Genomic DNA, 21,400 nt, shown 5'->3' with positions numbered 1-21,400 from the left:
CATGAAGTTCTGACAACATTTTCGTAGTTAAGTGGTAAAGTCCTTTTTTGTGCTCTTCTAGCTGTGAAAATGCCTTTCCGCATCACACACAACGCTGTTCTTTGAATTAAACTGCCTACAACACTCTAAGCAGTAATATTTGTTTGGTTAAAAAAAAAACTTTTGCAGTTCTAAAATGTGTTCTGAAAATGTGAACTGCAGTAATTTAAAATGTTTTTAATTTCCTAAGAAACGGCATCAAATGATTAGATCAAGATATATGTTCAGTTGTTTTGCTTCTTTCTCTCTGAAAATGACCTTCTAGACACACAAGAAACTGATATAAGCATGGGACCTGAAATAAATTAACATTTTCATGAAGTTCTGACTACATTTTCGTAGTTAAGTGGTAAAGTCCATTTTTGTGCTCTTCTCGCTGTGAAAATGCGTTTCTGCAACTCACACAACGCTTTTCTTTGTATTTAACTGCATACAAAACTCTAAGTAGTAATATTTGTTTGGTTAAAAAATTTACTTTTACATTTCTAAAACATGTTCTGAAAATGTGAACTGCAGTGATTTAACATGTTTATGAAGTTCTGACTAAACGGCATCAAATGATTAGATTAAGATGTATGTTCAGTTTTTCTGCTTTTTTCTCTATTAAAATGCACTTCCTGACAAAGAAAACTGACATAAGTATGTAAACTTCAGTAATTTAACATTTTCATGAAGTTCTGACAACATTTTCGTAGGTAATTGGTAAAGTCCTTTTTTGTGCTCTTCTAGCTGTGAAAATGCGTTTCTGCAACTCACACAACGCTTTTGTTTGTATTTAACTGCATACAAAACTCTAAGTAGCAATATTTGATTGGTTAAAAAAATAACTTTTGCAGTTCCAAACACGTGTTCTGAACATGTGGACTGCAGTGATTTAACATGTTTATGAAGTTCTGACTAAACAGCTTCAAAAGATTAGATTAAAATGTATGTTCAGTTTTTCTGCTTCTTTCTCTCTGAAAATGACCTTCTAGACAAAGCAAACTGAAATAAGCATGGGACCTGAAGTAAATTAACATTTTCATGAAGTTCTGACTACATTTTCGTAGTTAAGTGGTAAAGTCCATTTTTGTGCTCTTCTAGCTGTGAAAATGCGTTTCCGCATCTCACAGAACGCTGTTCTTTGTATTGAACTGCATACAACACTCTAAGCAGTAATATTTGTTTGGTTAAAAAAATAATTTTTGCAGTTCTAAAATGTGTTCTGAAAATGTGCACTGCAGTGATTATCATGTTTATGAAGTTCTGACTAAACGGCATCAAATGATTAGATTAAGATGTATGTTCAATTTTTCTGCTTTTTTCTCTATGAAAATGCATTTCCTGACAAAGAAAGCTGACATGAGTATGTAAACTTCAGTAATTTAACATTTTCATGAAGTTCTGACAACATTTTCGTAGTTAATTGGTAAAGTCCATTTTTGTGTTCCTCTCGCTGTGAAAATGCGTTTCTGCAACTCACACAACGCTTTTCTTTGTATTTAACTGCATACAAAACTCTAAGTAGTAATATTTGTTTGGTTAAAAAATTTACTTTTACATTTCTAAAACATGTTCTGAAAATGTGAACTGCAGTGATTTAACATGTTTATGAAGTTCTGACTAAACGGCATCAAATGATTAGATTAAGATGTATGTTCAGTTTTTTTTGCTTCTTTCTCTGTGAAAATGCACTTCCTGACAAAGAAAACTGACATAAGTATGTAAACGTCAGTAATTTAACATTTTCATGAAGTTCTGACAACATTTTCGTAGGTAATTGGTAAAGTCCTTTTTTGTGCTCTTCTAGCTGTGAAAATGCGTTTCTGCAACTCACACAACGCTTTTGTTTGTATTTAACTGCATACAAAACTCTAAGTAGCAATATTTGATTGGTTAAAAAAATAACTTTTGCAGTTCCAAACACGTGTTCTGAACATGTGGACTGCAGTGATTTAACATGTTTATGAAGTTCTGACTAAACAGCTTCAAAAGATTAGATTAAAATGTATGTTCAGTTTTTCTGCTTCTTTCTCTCTGAAAATGACCTTCTAGACAAAGCAAACTGAAATAAGCATGGGACCTGAAATAAATCAACATTTTCATGAAGTTCTGACTACATTTTCGTAGTTAAGTGGTAAAGTCCATTTTTGTGCTCTTCTAGCTGTGAAAATGCATTTCCGCATCTCACAGAACGCTGTTCTTTGTATTGAACTGCATACAACACTCTAAGCAGTAATATTTGTTTGGTTAAAAAAATAATTATTGCAGTTTTAAAATGTGTTTTGAAAATGTGAACTGCAGTGATTTAACATGTTTATGAAGTTCTGACTAAACGGCATCAAATGATTAGATTAAGATGCATGTTCAGTTTTTCTGCTTTTTTGTCTATGAAAATGCATTTCCTGACAAAGAAAACTGACATGAGTATGTAAACTTCAGTAATTTAACATTTTCATGAAGTTCTGACAACATTTTCGTAGTTAAGTGGTAAAGTCCTTTTTTGTGCTCTTCTAGCTGTGAAAATGCCTTTCCGCATCACACACAACGCTGTTCTTTGAATTAAACTGCCTACAACACTCTAAGCAGTAATATTTGTTTGGTTAAAAAAAAAACTTTTGCAGTTCTAAAATGTGTTCTGAAAATGTGAACTGCAGTAATTTCAAATGTTTTTAATTTCCTAAGAAACGGCATCAAATGATTAGATCAAGATGTATGTTCAGTTGTTTTGCTTCTTTCTCTCTGAAAATGACCTTCTAGACACACAAGAAACTGATATAAGCATGGGACCTGAAATAAATCAACATTTTCATGAAGTTCTGACTACATTTTCGTAGTTAAGTGGTAAAGTCCATTTTTGTGCTCTTCTCGCTGTGAAAATGCGTTTCTGCAACTCACACAACGCTTTTCTTTGTATTTAACTGCATACAAAACTCTAAGTAGTAATATTTGTTTGGTTAAAAAATGTACTTTTACATTTCTAAAACATGTTCTGAAAATGTGAACTGCAGTGATTTAACATGTTTATGAAGTTCTGACTAAACGGCATCAAATGATTAGATTAAGATGTATGTTCAGTTTTTCTGCTTTTTTCTCTATTAAAATGCACTTCCTGACAAAGAAAACTGACATAAGTATGTAAACTTCAGTAATTTAACATTTTCATGAAGTTCTGACAACATTTTCGTAGGTAATTGGTAAAGTCCTTTTTTGTGCTCTTCTAGCTGTGAAAATGCGTTTCTGCAATTCACACAACGCTTTTGTTTGTATTTAACTGCATACAAAACTCTAAGTAGCAATATTTGATTGGTTAAAAAAATAACTTTTGCAGTTCCAAACACGTGTTCTGAACATGTGGACTGCAGTGATTTAACATGTTTATGAAGTTCTGACTAAACAGCTTCAAAAGATTAGATTAAAATGTATGTTCAGTTTTTCTGCTTCTTTCTCTCTGAAAATGACCTTCTAGACAAAGCAAACTGAAATAAGCATGGGACCTGAAGTAAATTAACATTTTCCTGAAGTTCTGACTACATTTTCGTAGTTAAGTGGTAAATTCCATTTCTGGGCTCTTCTAGCTGTGAAAATGCGTTTCCGCATCTCACAGAACGCTGTTCTTTGTATTGAACTGCATACAACACTCTAAGCAGTAATATTTGTTTGGTTAAAAAAATAATTTTTGCAGTTCTAAAATGTGTTCTGAAAATGTGAACTGCTGTGATTTAACATGTTTATGAAGTTCTGACTAAACGGCATCAAATGATTAGATTAAGATGTATGTTCAATTTTTCTGCTTTTTTCTCTATGAAAATGCATTTCCTGACAAACAAAACTGACATGAGTGTGTAAACTTCAGTAATTGAACATTTTCATGAAGTTCTGACAACATTTTCGTAGTTAATTGGTAAAGTCTATTTTTGTGTTCCTCTCGCTGTGAAAATGCGTTTCTGCAACTCACACAACGCTTTTCTTTGTATTTAACTGCATACAAAACTCTAAGTAGTAATATTTGTTTGGTTAAAAAATTAACTTTTACAGTTCTAAAACATGTTCTGAAAATGTGAACTGCAGTGATTTAACATGTTTATGAAGTTCTGACTAAACGGCATCAAATGATTAGATTAAGATGTATGTTCAGTTTTTCTGCTTTTTTCTCTATTAAAATGCACTTCCTGACAAAGAAAACTGACATAAGTATGTAAACTTCAGTAATTTAACATTTTCATGAAGTTCTGACAACATTTTCGTAGGTAATTGGTAAAGTCCTTTTTTGTGCTCTTCTAGCTGTGAAAATGCGTTTCTGCAACTCACACAACGCTTTTGTTTGTATTTAACTGCATACAAAACTCTAAGTAGCAATATTTGATTGGTTAAAAAAATAACTTTTGCAGTTCCAAACACGTGTTCTGAACATGTGGACTGCAGTGATTTAACATGTTTATGAAGTTCTGACTAAACAGCTTCAAAAGATTAGATTAAAATGTATGTTCAGTTTTTCTGCTTCTTTCTCTCTGAAAATGACCTTCTAGACAAAGCAAACTGAAATAAGCATGGGACCTGAAGTAAATTAACATTTTCCTGAAGTTCTGACTACATTTTCGTAGTTAAGTGGTAAATTCCATTTCTGGGCTCTTCTAGCTGTGAAAATGCGTTTCCGCATCTCACAGAACGCTGTTCTTTGTATTGAACTGCATACAACACTCTAAGCAGTAATATTTGTTTGGTTAAAAAAATAATTTTTGCAGTTCTAAAATGTGTTCTGAAAATGTGAACTGCTGTGATTTAACATGTTTATGAAGTTCTGACTAAACGGCATCAAATGATTAGATTAAGATGTATGTTCAATTTTTCTGCTTTTTTCTCTATGAAAATGCATTTCCTGACAAACAAAACTGACATGAGTGTGTAAACTTCAGTAATTGAACATTTTCATGAAGTTCTGACAACATTTTCGTAGTTAATTGGTAAAGTCCATTTTTGTGTTCCTCTCGCTGTGAAAATGCGTTTCTGCAACTCACACAACGCTTTTCTTTGTATTTAACTGCATACAAAACTCTAAGTAGTAATATTTGTTTGGTTAAAAAATTAACTTTTACAGTTCTAAAACATGTTCTGAAAATGTGAACTGCAGTGATTTAACATGTTTATGAAGTTCTGACTAAACGGCATCAAATGATTAGATTAAGATGTATGTTCAATTTTTCCTGCTTTCTTCTCTATGAAAATGCATTTCCTGACAAAGAAAACTGACATGAGTATGTAAACTTCAGTAATTTAACATTTTCATGAAGTTCTGACAACATTTTCGTAGTTAAGTGGTAAAGTCCTTTTTTGTGCTCTTCTAGCTGTGAAAATGCCTTTCCGCATCACACACAACGCTGTTCTTTGAATTAAACTGCCTACAACACTCTAAGCAGTAATATTTGTTTGGATAAAAAAATAACTTTTGCAGTTCTAAAATGTGTTCTGAAAATGTGAACTGCTGTGATTTAACATGTTTATGAAGTTCTGACTAAACGGCATCAAATGATTAGATTAAGATGTATGTTCAATTTTTCTGCTTTTTTCTCTATGAAAATGCATTTCCTGACAAACAAAACTGACATGAGTGTGTAAACTTCAGTAATTGAACATTTTCATGAAGTTCTGACAACATTTTCGTAGTTAATTGGTAAAGTCCATTTTTGTGCTCTTCTCGCTGTGAAAATGCGTTTCTGCAACTCACACAACGCTTTTCTTTGTATTTAACTGCATACAAAACTCTAAGTAGTAATATTTGTTTGCTTAAAAAATTTACTTTTACATTTCTAAAACATGTTCTGAAAATGTGAACTGCAGTGATTTAACATGTTTATGAAGTTCTGACTAAACGGCATCAAATGATTAGATTAAGATGTATGTTCAGTTTTTCTGCTTTTTTCTCTATTAAAATGCACTTCCTGACAAAGAAAACTGACATAAGTATGTAAACTTCAGTAATTTAACATTTTCATGAAGTTCTGACAACATTTTCGTAGGTAATTGGTAAAGTCCTTTTTTGTGCTCTTCTAGCTGTGAAAATGCGTTTCTGCAACTCACACAACGCTTTTGTTTGTATTTAACTGCATACAAAACTCTAAGTAGCAATATTTGATTGGTTAAAAAAATAACTTTTGCAGTTCCAAACACGTGTTCTGAACATGTGGACTGCAGTGATTTAACATGTTTATGAAGTTCTGACTAAACAGCTTCAAAAGATTAGATTAAAATGTATGTTCAGTTTTTCTGCTTCTTTCTCTCTGAAAATGACCTTCTAGACAAAGCAAACTGAAATAAGCATGGGACCTGAAGTAAATTAACATTTTCCTGAAGTTCTGACTACATTTTCGTAGTTAAGTGGTAAATTCCATTTCTGGGCTCTTCTAGCTGTGAAAATGCGTTTCCGCATCTCACAGAACGCTGTTCTTTGTATTGAACTGCATACAACACTCTAAGCAGTAATATTTGTTTGGTTAAAAAAATAATTTTTGCAGTTCTAAAATGTGTTCTGAAAATGTGAACTGCTGTGATTTAACATGTTTATGAAGTTCTGACTAAACGGCATCAAATGATTAGATTAAGATGTATGTTCAATTTTTCTGCTTTTTTCTCTATGAAAATGCATTTCCTGACAAACAAAACTGACATGAGTGTGTAAACTTCAGTAATTGAACATTTTCATGAAGTTCTGACAACATTTTCGTAGTTAATTGGTAAAGTCCATTTTTGTGTTCCTCTCGCTGTGAAAATGCGTTTCTGCAACTCACACAACGCTTTTCTTTGTATTTAACTGCATACAAAACTCTAAGTAGTAATATTTGTTTGGTTAAAAAATTAACTTTTACAGTTCTAAAACATGTTCTGAAAATGTGAACTGCAGTGATTTAACATGTTTATGAAGTTCTGACTAAACGGCATCAAATGATTAGATTAAGATGTATGTTCAATTTTTCCTGCTTTCTTCTCTATGAAAATGCATTTCCTGACAAAGAAAACTGACATGAGTATGTAAACTTCAGTAATTTAACATTTTCATGAAGTTCTGACAACATTTTCGTAGTTAAGTGGTAAAGTCCTTTTTTGTGCTCTTCTAGCTGTGAAAATGCCTTTCCGCATCACACACAACGCTGTTCTTTGAATTAAACTGCCTACAACACTCTAAGCAGTAATATTTGTTTGGATAAAAAAATAACTTTTGCAGTTCTAAAATGTGTTCTGAAAATGTGAACTGCTGTGATTTAACATGTTTATGAAGTTCTGACTAAACGGCATCAAATGATTAGATTAAGATGTATGTTCAATTTTTCTGCTTTTTTCTCTATGAAAATGCATTTCCTGACAAACAAAACTGACATGAGTGTGTAAACTTCAGTAATTGAACATTTTCATGAAGTTCTGACAACATTTTCGTAGTTAATTGGTAAAGTCCATTTTTGTGCTCTTCTCGCTGTGAAAATGCGTTTCTGCAACTCACACAACGCTTTTCTTTGTATTTAACTGCATACAAAACTCTAAGTAGTAATATTTGTTTGCTTAAAAAATTTACTTTTACATTTCTAAAACATGTTCTGAAAATGTGAACTGCAGTGATTTAACATGTTTATGAAGTTCTGACTAAACGGCATCAAATGATTAGATTAAGATGTATGTTCAGTTTTTCTGCTTTTTTCTCTATTAAAATGCACTTCCTGACAAAGAAAACTGACATAAGTATGTAAACTTCAGTAATTTAACATTTTCATGAAGTTCTGACAACATTTTCGTAGGTAATTGGTAAAGTCCTTTTTTGTGCTCTTCTAGCTGTGAAAATGCGTTTCTGCAACTCACACAACGCTTTTGTTTGTATTTAACTGCATACAAAACTCTAAGTAGCAATATTTGATTGGTTAAAAAAATAACTTTTGCAGTTCCAAACACGTGTTCTGAACATGTGGACTGCAGTGATTTAACATGTTTATGAAGTTCTGACTAAACAGCTTCAAAAGATTAGATTAAAATGTATGTTCAGTTTTTCTGCTTCTTTCTCTCTGAAAATGACCTTCTAGACAAAGCAAACTGAAATAAGCATGGGACCTGAAGTAAATTAACATTTTCCTGAAGTTCTGACTACATTTTCGTAGTTAAGTGGTAAATTCCATTTCTGGGCTCTTCTAGCTGTGAAAATGCGTTTCCGCATCTCACAGAACGCTGTTCTTTGTATTGAACTGCATACAACACTCTAAGCAGTAATATTTGTTTGGTTAAAAAAATAATTTTTGCAGTTCTAAAATGTGTTCTGAAAATGTGAACTGCTGTGATTTAACATGTTTATGAAGTTCTGACTAAACGGCATCAAATGATTAGATTAAGATGTATGTTCAATTTTTCTGCTTTTTTCTCTATGAAAATGCATTTCCTGACAAACAAAACTGACATGAGTGTGTAAACTTCAGTAATTGAACATTTTCATGAAGTTCTGACAACATTTTCGTAGTTAATTGGTAAAGTCCATTTTTGTGTTCCTCTCGCTGTGAAAATGCGTTTCTGCAACTCACACAACGCTTTTCTTTGTATTTAACTGCATACAAAACTCTAAGTAGTAATATTTGTTTGGTTAAAAAATTAACTTTTACAGTTCTAAAACATGTTCTGAAAATGTGAACTGCAGTGATTTAACATGTTTATGAAGTTCTGACTAAACGGCATCAAATGATTAGATTAAGATGTATGTTCAATTTTTCCTGCTTTCTTCTCTATGAAAATGCATTTCCTGACAAAGAAAACTGACATGAGTATGTAAACTTCAGTAATTTAACATTTTCATGAAGTTCTGACAACATTTTCGTAGTTAAGTGGTAAAGTCCTTTTTTGTGCTCTTCTAGCTGTGAAAATGCCTTTCCGCATCACACACAACGCTGTTCTTTGAATTAAACTGCCTACAACACTCTAAGCAGTAATATTTGTTTGGATAAAAAAATAACTTTTGCAGTTCTAAAATGTGTTCTGAAAATGTGAACTGCTGTGATTTAACATGTTTATGAAGTTCTGACTAAACGGCATCAAATGATTAGATTAAGATGTATGTTCAATTTTTCTGCTTTTTTCTCTATGAAAATGCATTTCCTGACAAACAAAACTGACATGAGTGTGTAAACTTCAGTAATTGAACATTTTCATGAAGTTCTGACAACATTTTCGTAGTTAATTGGTAAAGTCCATTTTTGTGTTCCTCTCGCTGTGAAAATGCGTTTCTGCAACTCACACAACGCTTTTCTTTGTATTTAACTGCATACAAAACTCTAAGTAGTAATATTTGTTTGGTTAAAAAATTAACTTTTACAGTTCTAAAACATGTTCTGAAAATGTGAACTGCAGTGATTTAACATGTTTATGAAGTTCTGACTAAACGGCATCAAATGATTAGATTAAGATGTATGTTCAATTTTTCCTGCTTTCTTCTCTATGAAAATGCATTTCCTGACAAAGAAAACTGACATGAGTATGTAAACTTCAGTAATTTAACATTTTCATGAAGTTCTGACAACATTTTCGTAGTTAAGTGGTAAAGTCCTTTTTTGTGCTCTTCTAGCTGTGAAAATGCCTTTCCGCATCACACACAACGCTGTTCTTTGAATTAAACTGCCTACAACACTCTAAGCAGTAATATTTGTTTGGATAAAAAAATAACTTTTGCAGTTCTAAAATGTGTTCTGAAAATGTGAACTGCTGTGATTTAACATGTTTATGAAGTTCTGACTAAACGGCATCAAATGATTAGATTAAGATGTATGTTCAATTTTTCTGCTTTTTTCTCTATGAAAATGCATTTCCTGACAAACAAAACTGACATGAGTGTGTAAACTTCAGTAATTGAACATTTTCATGAAGTTCTGACAACATTTTCGTAGTTAATTGGTAAAGTCTATTTTTATGTTCCTCTCGCTGTGAAAATGCGTTTCTGCAACTCACACAACGCTTTTCTTTGTATTTAACTGCCTACAACACTCTAAGCAGTAATATTTGTTTGGATAAAAAAATAACTTTTGCAGTTCTAAAATGTGTTCTGAAAATGTGAACTGCAGTAATTTCAAATGTTTTTGAAGTTCTGACGAAACGGCATCAAATGATTAGATTAAGATGTATGTTCAGTTTTTTTGCTTCTTACTCTCTGAAAATGACCTTCTAGACACAATAAACTGACTTAAGCATGGGAACTGAAATAAATTAACATTTTCCTGAAGTTCTGACTACATTTTCGTACTTAAGTGGTAAAGTCCATTTTTGTGCGCTTCTTGCTGTGAAAATGCGTTTCTGCAACTCACACAACGCTTTTCTTTGTATTTAACTGCATACAAAACTCTAAGCAGTAATATTTGTTTGGTTAAAAAATTAACTTTTGCAGTTCTAAAACGTGTTCTGAAAATGTGAACTGCAGCGATTTAACATGTTTATGAAGTTCTGACTAATAAGCTTCAAAAGATTAGATTAAAATGTATGTTCAGTTTTTCTGCTTCTTTCTCTCTGAAAATGACCTTCTAGACAAAGCAAACTGAAATAAGCATGGGACCTGAAGTAAATTAACATTTTCATGAAGTTCTGACTACATTTTCGTAGTTAAGTGGTAAAGTCCATTTTTGTGCTCTTCTAGCTGTGAAAATGCGTTTCCGCATCTCACAGAAAGCTGTTCTTTGTATTGATCTGCATACAACACTCTAAGCAGTAATATTTGTTTGGTTAAAAAAATAATTTTTGCAGTTCTAAAATGTGTTCTGAAAATGTGCACTGCAGTGATTATCATGTTTATGAAGTTCTGACTAAACGGCATCAAATGATTAGATTAAGATGTATGTTCAATTTTTCTGCTTTTTTCTCTATGAAAATGCATTTCCTGACAAAGAAAGCTGACATGAGTATGTAAACTTCAGTAATTGAACATTTTCATGAAGTTTTTACCAAATTTTCGTAGCTAAAGGGGTAAAGTCTATTTTTGTGCTATTCTCACTGTGAAAATGGGTTTCTGCATCTCACACAACACTGTTCTTGGTATTGAACTGCATTCAACATTCTGAGCATTAATATTTGTTTGGTTAAAAAAATAACATTTGCAGTTCTAAAACCTTTACTCTACATATTAACTACAGTCATTAAAAATTTCAATGAATGTCTGACTCAAAGGCTTCCAGTACTTAAATTAAACTGCATTTTGAGATTTTTACATCTTTCTCTATGAAAATGCGCTTCCAAACACAGGAAACTGACATAAGCAAGTGAACTGCAGTAACTTAACATTTTAATGAAGTTCTGACAAAATTTTCAAAGCTAAAGGGGTAAAGTCTATTTTTGTGCTATTCTCGCTGTGAAAATGGGTTTCTGCATCTCACACAACACTGTTCTTGGCATTTAACTGCATTCAACATTCTGAGCATTAATATTTGTTGGGTTAAAAAAATAACATTTGTGGTTCTAAAACCTTTCCTGTACATGTTAACTGCAGTCATTAAAAATTTATATGAAGGTCTGACTCAACGGCTTCCAATGTTTAGAATATAATGCATATTGAGATTTTTGCTCCTTTCTTTATGAAAAGGCTCATCGAGACACAAGAAACTGACATAAGCAAGTGAACTGCAGTCATTTAACATTTTCAAGAAGTTCTTACCAAATTTTCGTAGCTAAAGGGGTAAAGTAAATTTTTGTGCTATTTTATCTCTGTGAAAATGGGTTTCTGCATCTCTCACACAACGTTGTTCTTGGCTTTGAACTGCATACAACAATCTGAGCAGTAATATTTGTTTGGTTAAAAACAAACTTTTGCAGTTCTAAAACCTGTCCTGTACATGTTAACTGCAGTCATTAAAAATGTCTATTAATGTCTGACTCAAAGGCTTCCAGTAATTAGATTTAACTGCATGTTAATATTTTTTTGCTACTTTCTCTATGATAAAGCGCTTCCAAACACAGGAAACTGACATAAGCAAGTGAACTGCAGAAATTTAACATTTTAATGAAGTTCTTACCAAATTTTCGTAGCTAAAGGGGTAAAGTAAATTTTTGTGCTATTTTCTCGCTGTGAAAATGGGTTTCTGCATCTCTCACACAACGTTGTTCTTGGCTTTGAACTGCATACAACAATCTGAGCAGTAATATTTGTTTGGTAAAAAAATAACTTTTGCAGTTCTAAAACCTGTCCTATACATGTTAACTACAGTCATTAAAAATTTCTATAAATTTCTGACTCAAAGGCTTCCAGTACTTAAATTAAACTGCATGTTTATATTTTTTTTGCTTCTTTCTCTATGAAAATGCACTTCCACACACAGGAAACTGACAAAAGCAAGTGAACTGCAGTAATTTAACATTTTAATGAAGTTTTTACCAAATGTTCATAGCTAAAGGGGTAAAGTCTATTTTTGTGCTATTCTTGCTGTGAAAATGGGTTTCTGCATCTCACACAACACTGTTCTTGGTACTGAACTGCATTCAACATTCTGAGCATTAATATTTGTTTGGTTAAAAAAATAACATTTGCAGATCTAAAACCTCTCCTGTACATGTTAACTGCAGTCATTAAAAATCTATACGAAGGTCTGACTCAACTGTTTCCAATGTTTAGATTATAATGCATATTGAGATTTTTACCTTTATTCTCTATGAAAATGCGCTTCCAAACACAGGAAACTGACATAAGCAAGTGAACTGCAGTAACGTAACATTTTAATGAAGTTCTGACCACATTTTCAAAGCTAAAGGGGTAAAGTCTATTTTTGTGCTATTCTCGCTGTGAAAATGGGTTTCTGCATCTCACACAACACTGTTCTTGGCATTTAACTGCATTCAACATTCTGAGCATTAATATTTGTTGGGTTAAAAAAAATAACATTTCCAGTTCTAAAACCTTTCCTGTACATGTTAACTGCAGTCATTAATAATTTATATGAAGGTCTGACTCAACGGCTTTCAATGTTTAGATTATAATGCATATTCAGATTTTTGCTCCTTTCTTTATGAAAAGGCTCATCGAGACACAAGAAACTGACATAAGCAAGTGAACTGCAGTCATTTAACATTTTCATGAAGTTCTTACCAAATTTTCGTAGTCAAAGTGGTAAAGTAAATTTTTGTGCTATTCTCGCTGTGAAAATGGGTTTCTTCATCTCTCACACAACGCTGTTCTTGGCCTTGAACTGCATACAACAATCTGAGCAGTAATATTTGTTTGGTTAAAAACAAACTTTTGCAGTTCTAAAACCTGTCCTGTACATGTTAACTGCAGTCATTAAAAATGTCTATTAATGTCTGACTCAAAGGCTTCCAGTAATTAGATGTAACTGCATGTTTATATTTTTTTGCTTCTTTCTCTATGATAAAGCGCTTCCAAACACAGGAAACTGACATAAGCAAGTGAACTGCAGTAATTTAACATTTTAATGAAGTTCTTAGCAAATTTTCGTAGCTAAAAGGGTTAAAGTCTATTTTTGTGCTATTCTCGCTGTGAAAATGGGTTTCTGCATCTCACACAACACTGTTCTTGGCATTTAACTGCATTCAACATTCTGAGCATTAATATTTGTTGGGTTAAAAAAAAATAACATTTCCAGTTCTAAAACCTTTCCTGTACATGTTAACTGCAGTCATTAATAATTTATATGAAGGTCTGACTCAACGGCTTTCAATGTTTAGATTATAATGCATATTGAGATTTTTGCTTCTTTCTTTATGAAAAGGCTGTTCGAGACACAAGAAACTGATATAAGCAAGTGAACTGCAGTAATTTAACATTTTAATGAAGTTCTTACCAAATTTTCGTAGCTAAAGGTTTAAAGTCTATTTTTGTGCTATTCTCGCTGTGAAAATGGGTTTCTGCATCTCACACAACACTGTTCTTGGCATTTAACTGCATTCAACATTCTGAGCAGTAATATTTGTTTGGTTAAAAACAAACTTTTGCAGTTCTAAAACCTGTCCTGTACATGTTAACTGCAGTCATTAAAAATGTCTATTAATGTCTGACTCAAAGGCTTCCAGTAATTAGATTTAACTGCATGTTAATATTTTTTTGCTTCTTTCTCTATGATAAAGCGCTTCCAAACACAGGAAACTGACATAAGCAAGTGAACTGCAGTCATTTAACATTTTAATGAAGTTCTTACCAAATTTTCGTAGCTAAAGGGGTAAAGTAAATTTTTGTGCTATTTTCTCGCTGTGAAAATGGGTTTCTGCATCTCTCACACAACGTTGTTCTTGGCTTTGAACTGCATACAACAATCTGAGCAGTAATATTTGTTTGGTAAAAAAATAACTTTTGCAGTTCTAAAACCTGTCCTATACATGTTAACTACAGTCATTAAAAATTTCTATAAATTTCTGACTCAAAGGCTTCCAGTACTTAAATTAAACTGCATGTTTATATTTTTTTTGCTTCTTTCTCTATGAAAATGCACTTCCACACACAGGAAACTGACAAAAGCAAGTGAACTGCAGTAATTTAACATTTTAATGAAGTTTTTACCAAATGTTCATAGCTAAAGGGGTAAAGTCTATTTTTGTGCTATTCTTGCTGTGAAAATGGGTTTCTGCATCTCACACAACACTGTTCTTGGTACTGAACTGCATTCAACATTCTGAGCATTAATATTTGTTTGGTTAAAAAAATAACATTTGCAGATCTAAAACCTCTCCTGTACATGTTAACTGCAGTCATTAAAAATCTATACGAAGGTCTGACTCAACTGTTTCCAATGTTTAGATTATAATGCATATTGAGATTTTTACCTTTATTCTCTATGAAAATGCGCTTCCAAACACAGGAAACTGACATAAGCAAGTGAACTGCAGTAACGTAACATTTTAATGAAGTTCTGACCACATTTTCAAAGCTAAAGGGGTAAAGTCTATTTTTGTGCTATTCTCGCTGTGAAAATGGGTTTCTGCATCTCACACAACACTGTTCTTGGCATTTAACTGCATTCAACATTCTGAGCATTAATATTTGTTGGGTTAAAAAAAATAACATTTCCAGTTCTAAAACCTTTCCTGTACATGTTAACTGCAGTCATTAATAATTTATATGAAGGTCTGACTCAACGGCTTTCAATGTTTAGATTATAATGCATATTCAGATTTTTGCTCCTTTCTTTATGAAAAGGCTCATCGAGACACAAGAAACTGACATAAGCAAGTGAACTGCAGTCATTTAACATTTTCATGAAGTTCTTACCAAATTTTCGTAGTCAAAGTGGTAAAGTAAATTTTTGTGCTATTCTCGCTGTGAAAATGGGTTTCTTCATCTCTCACACAACGCTGTTCTTGGCCTTGAACTGCATACAACAATCTGAGCAGTAATATTTGTTTGGTTAAAAACAAACTTTTGCAGTTCTAAAACCTGTCCTGTACATGTTAACTGCAGTCATTAAAAATGTCTATTAATGTCTGACTCAAAGGCTTCCAGTAATTAGATGTAACTGCATGTTTATATTTTTTTGCTTCTTTCTCTATGATAAAGCGCTTCCAAACACAGGAAACTGACATAAGCAAGTGAACTGCAGTAATTTAACATTTTAATGAAGTTCTTAGCAAATTTTCGTAGCTAAAAGGGTTAAAGTCTATTTTTGTGCTATTCTCGCTGTGAAAATGGGTTTCTGCATCTCACACAACACTGTTCTTGGCATTTAACTGCATTCAACATTCTGAGCATTAATATTTGTTGGGTTAAAAAAAAATAACATTTCCAGTTCTAAAACCTTTCCTGTACATGTTAACTGCAGTCATTAATAATTTATATGAAGGTCTGACTCAACGGCTTTCAATGTTTAGATTATAATGCATATTGAGATTTTTGCTTCTTTCTTTATGAAAAGGCTGTTCGAGACACAAGAAACTGATATAAGCAAGTGAACTGCAGTAATTTAACATTTTAATGAAGTTCTTACCAAATTTTCGTAGCTAAAGGTTTAAAGTCTATTTTTGTGCTATTCTCGCTGTGAAAATGGGTTTCTGCATCTCACACAACACTGTTCTTGGCATTTAACTGCATTCAACATTCTGAGCAGTAATATTTGTTTGGTTAAAAACAAACTTTTGCAGTTCTAAAACCTGTCCTGTACATGTTAACTGCAGTCATTAAAAATGTCTATTAATGTCTGACTCAAAGGCTTCCAGTAATTAGATTTAACTGCATGTTAATATTTTTTTGCTTCTTTCTCTATGATAAAGCGCTTCCAAACACAGGAAACTGACATAAGCAAGTGAACTGCAGTCATTTAACATTTTAATGAAGTTCTTACCAAATTTTCGTAGCTAAAGGGGTAAAGTAAATTTTTGTGCTATTTTCTCGCTGTGAAAATGGGTTTCTGCATCTCTCACACAACGTTGTTCTTGGCTTTGAACTGCATACAACAATCTGAGCAGTAATATTTGTTTGGTAAAAAAATAACTTTTGCAGTTCTAAAACCTGTCCTATACATGTTAACTACAGTCATTAAAAATTTCTATAAATTTCTGACTCAAAGGCTTCCAGTACTTAAATTAAACTGCATGTTTATATTTTTTTTGCTTCTTTCTCTATGAAAATGCACTTCCACACACAGGAAACTGACAAAAGCAAGTGAACTGCAGTAATTTAACATTTTAATGAAGTTTTTACCAAATGTTCATAGCTAAAGGGGTAAAGTCTATTTTTGTGCTATTCTTGCTGTGAAAATGGGTTTCTGCATCTCACACAACACTGTTCTTGGTACTGAACTGCATTCAACATTCTGAGCATTAATATTTGTTTGGTTAAAAAAATAACATTTGCAGATCTAAAACCTCTCCTGTACATGTTAACTGCAGTCATTAAAAATCTATACGAAGGTCTGACTCAACTGTTTCCAATGTTTAGATTATAATGCATATTGAGATTTTTACCTTTATTCTCTATGAAAATGCGCTTCCAAACACAGGAAACTGACATAAGCAAGTGAACTGCAGTAACGTAACATTTTAATGAAGTTCTGACCACATTTTCAAAGCTAAAGGGGTAAAGTCTATTTTTGTGCTATTCTCGCTGTGAAAATGGGTTTCTGCATCTCACACAACACTGTTCTTGGCATTTAACTGCATTCAACATTCTGAGCATTAATATTTGTTGGGTTAAAAAAAATAACATTTCCAGTTCTAAAACCTTTCCTGTACATGTTAACTGCAGTCATTAATAATTTATATGAAGGTCTGACTCAACGGCTTTCAATGTTTAGATTATAATGCATATTCAGATTTTTGCTCCTTTCTTTATGAAAAGGCTCATCGAGACACAAGAAACTGACATAAGCAAGTGAACTGCAGTCATTTAACATTTTCATGAAGTTCTTACCAAATTTTCGTAGTCAAAGTGGTAAAGTAAATTTTTGTGCTATTCTCGCTGTGAAAATGGGTTTCTTCATCTCTCACACAACGCTGTTCTTGGCCTTGAACTGCATACAACAATCTGAGCAGTAATATTTGTTTGGTTAAAAACAAACTTTTGCAGTTCTAAAACCTGTCCTGTACATGTTAACTGCAGTCATTAAAAATGTCTATTAATGTCTGACTCAAAGGCTTCCAGTAATTAGATGTAAATGCATGTTTATATTTTTTTGCTTCTTTCTCTATGATAAAGCGCTTCCAAACACAGGAAACTGACATAAGCAAGTGAACTGCAGTAATTTAACATTTTAATGAAGTTCTTAGCAAATTTTCGTAGCTAAAGGGTTAAAGTCTATTTTTGTGCTATTCTCGCTGTGAAAATGGGTTTCTGCATCTCACACAACACTGTTCTTGGCATTTAACTGCATTCAACATTCTGAGCATTAATATTTGTTGGGTTAAAAAAAAATAACATTTCCAGTTCTAAAACCTTTCCTGTACATGTTAACTGCAGTCATTAATAATTTATATGAAGGTCTGACTCAACGGCTTTCAATGTTTAGATTATAATGCATATTGAGATTTTTGCTTCTTTCTTTATGAAAAGGCTGTTCGAGACACAAGAAACTGATATAAGCAAGTGAACTGCAGTAATTTAACATTTTAATGAAGTTCTTACCAAATTTTCGTAGCTAAAGGTTTAAAGTCTATTTTTGTGCTATTCTCGCTGTGAAAATGGGTTTCTGCATCTCACACAACACTGTTCTTGGCATTTAACTGCATTCAACATTCTGAGCAGTAATATTTGTTTGGTTAAAAACAAACTTTTGCAGTTCTAAAACCTGTCCTGTACATGTTAACTGCAGTCATTAAAAATGTCTATTAATGTCTGACTCAAAGGCTTCCAGTAATTAGATTTAACTGCATGTTAATATTTTTTTGCTTCTTTCTCTATGATAAAGCGCTTCCAAACACAGGAAACTGACATAAGCAAGTGAACTGCAGTAATTTAACATTTTAATGAAGTTCTTACCAAATTTTCGTAGCTAAAGGGGTAAAGTAAATTTTTGTGCTATTTTCTCGCTGTGAAAATGGGTTTCTGCATCTCTCACACAACGTTGTTCTTGGCTTTGAACTGCATACAACAATCTGAGCAGTAATATTTGTTTGGTAAAAAAATAACTTTTGCAGTTCTAAAACCTGTCCTATACATGTTAACTACAGTCATTAAAAATTTCTATAAATTTCTGACTCAAAGGCTTCCAGTACTTAAATTAAACTGCATGTTTATATTTTTTTTGCTTCTTTCTCTATGAAAATGCACTTCCACACACAGGAAACTGACAAAAGCAAGTGAACTGCAGTAATTTAACATTTTAATGAAGTTTTTACCAAATGTTCATAGCTAAAGGGGTAAAGTCTATTTTTGTGCTATTCTTGCTGTGAAAATGGGTTTCTGCATCTCACACAACACTGTTCTTGGTATTGAACTGCATTCAACATTCTGAGCATTAATATTTGTTTGGTTAAAAAAATAACATTTGCAGATCTAAAACCTCTCCTGTACATGTTAACTGCAGTCATTAAAAATCTATACGAAGGTCTGACTCAACTGTTTCCAATGTTTAGATTATAATGCATATTGAGATTTTTACCTTTATTCTCTATGAAAATGCGCTTCCAAACACAGGAAACTGACATAAGCAAGTGAACTGCAGTAACGTAACATTTTAATGAAGTTCTGACCACATTTTCAAAGCTAAAGGGGTTAAGTCTATTTTTGTGCTATTCTCGCTGTGAAAATGGGTTTCTGCATCTCACACAACACTGTTCTTGGCATTTAACTGCATTCAACATTCTGAGCATTAATATTTGTTGGGTTAAAAAAATAACATTTGTGGTTCTAAAACCTTTCCTGTACATGATAACTGCAGTCATTAAAAATTTATATGAAGGTCTGACTCAACGGCTTCCAATGTTTAGATTATAATGCATATTCAGATTTTTGCTCCTTTCTTTATGAAAAGGCTCATCGAGACACAAGAAACTGACATAAGCAAGTGAACTGCAGTCATTTAACATTTTCATGAAGTTCTTACCAAATTTTCGTAGTCAAAGTGGTAAAGTAAATTTTTGTGCTATTCTCGCTGTGAAAATGGGTTTCTGCATCTCTCACACAATGCAGTTCTTGGCATTGAACTGCATACAACAATCTGAGCAATAATATTTGTTTGGTTAAAAAATAACTTTTGCAGTTCTAAAACCTGTCCTATACATGTTAACTACAGTCATTAAAAATCTATATGAAGGTCTGACTCAACGGTTTCCAATGTTTAGATTATAATGCATATTGAGATTTTTACTTCTTTCTCTATGAAAATGCACTTCCAAACACAGGAAACTGACATAAGCAAGTGAACTGCAGTAACTTAACATTTTAATGAATTTCTTCCCAAATTTTCGTAGCTAAAGGGTTAAAGTCTATTTTTGTGCTATTCTCGCTGTGAAAATGGGTTTCTGCATCTCACACAACACTGTTCTTGGCATTTAACTGCATTCAACATTCTGAGCATTAATATTTGTTGGGTTAAAAAAAATAACATTTCCAGTTCTAAAACCTTTCCTGTACATGTTAACTGCAGTCATTAATAATTTATATGAAGGTCTGACTCAACGGCTTTCAATGTTTAGATTATAATGCATATTGAGATTTTTGCTTCTTTCTTTATGAAAAGGCTGTTCGAGACACAAGAAACTGATATAAGCAAGTGAACTGCAGTAATTTAACATTTTAATGAAGTTCTTACCAAATTTTCGTAGCTAAAGGTTTAAAGTCTATTTTTGTGCTATTCTCGCTGTGAAAATGGGTTTCTGCATCTCACACAACACTGTTCTTGGCATTTAACTGCATTCAACATTCTGAGCATTAATATTTGTTGGGATAAAAAAAATAACATTTGTGGTTCTAAAACCTTTCCTGTACATGATAACTGCAGTCATTAAAAATTTATATGAAGGTCTGACTCAACGGCTTCCAATGTTTAGATTATAATGCATATTGAGATTTTTTCTCCTTTCTTTATGAAAAGGCTCATCGAGACACAAGAAACTGACATAAGCAAGTGAACTGCAGTCATTTAACATTTTCATGAAGTTCTTAGCAAATTTTCGTAGTCAAAGTGGTAAAGTAAAGTTTTTGTGCTATTCTCGCTGTGAAAATGGGTTTCTCCATCTCTCACACAACGCTGTTCTTGGCCTTGAACTGCATACAACAATCTGAGCAGTAATATTTGTTTGGTTAAAAACAAACTTTTGCAGTTCTAAAACCTGTTCTGTACATGTTAACTGCAGTCATTAAAAATGTCTATTAATGTCTGACTCAACGGTTTCCAATGTTTAGATTATAATGCATATTGAGATTTTTGCTTCTTTCTTTATGAAAAGGCTGTTCGAGACACAAGAAACTGATATAAGCAAGTGAACTGCAGTCATTTAACATTTTAATGAAGTTCTTACCAAATTTTCGTAGCTAAAGGGTTAAAGTCTATTTTTGTGCTATTCTCGCTGTGAAAATGGATTTCTGCCTCTCACACAACACTGTTCTTGGCATTTAACTGCATTCAGCATTCTGAGCATTAATATTTGTTGGGTTAAAAAAATAACATTTGTGGTTCTAAAACCTTTCCTGTACATGATAACTGCAGTCATAAAAAATTTATATGAAGGTCTGACTCAACGGCTTCCAATGTTTAGATTATAATGCATATTCAGATTTTTGCTCCTTTCTTTATGAAAAGGCTCATCGAGACACAAGAAACTGACATAAGCAAGTAAACTGCAGTCATTTAACATTTTCATGAAGTTCTTACCAAATTTTTGTAGTCAAAGTGGTAAAGTAAATTTTTGTGCTATTCTCGCTGTGAAAATGGGTTTCTGCATCTCTCACACAATGCAGTTCTTGGCATTGAACTGCATACAACAATCTGAGCAATAATATTTGTTT

This window comes from Salminus brasiliensis, chromosome 3 (genome assembly GCF_030463535.1).
Source record: "Salminus brasiliensis chromosome 3, fSalBra1.hap2, whole genome shotgun sequence".
Taxonomy (NCBI): domain Eukaryota; kingdom Metazoa; phylum Chordata; class Actinopteri; order Characiformes; family Bryconidae; genus Salminus; species Salminus brasiliensis.
The sequence above is the reverse complement of the archived record's forward strand: the minus strand, read 5'-3'. Positions refer to the sequence as shown.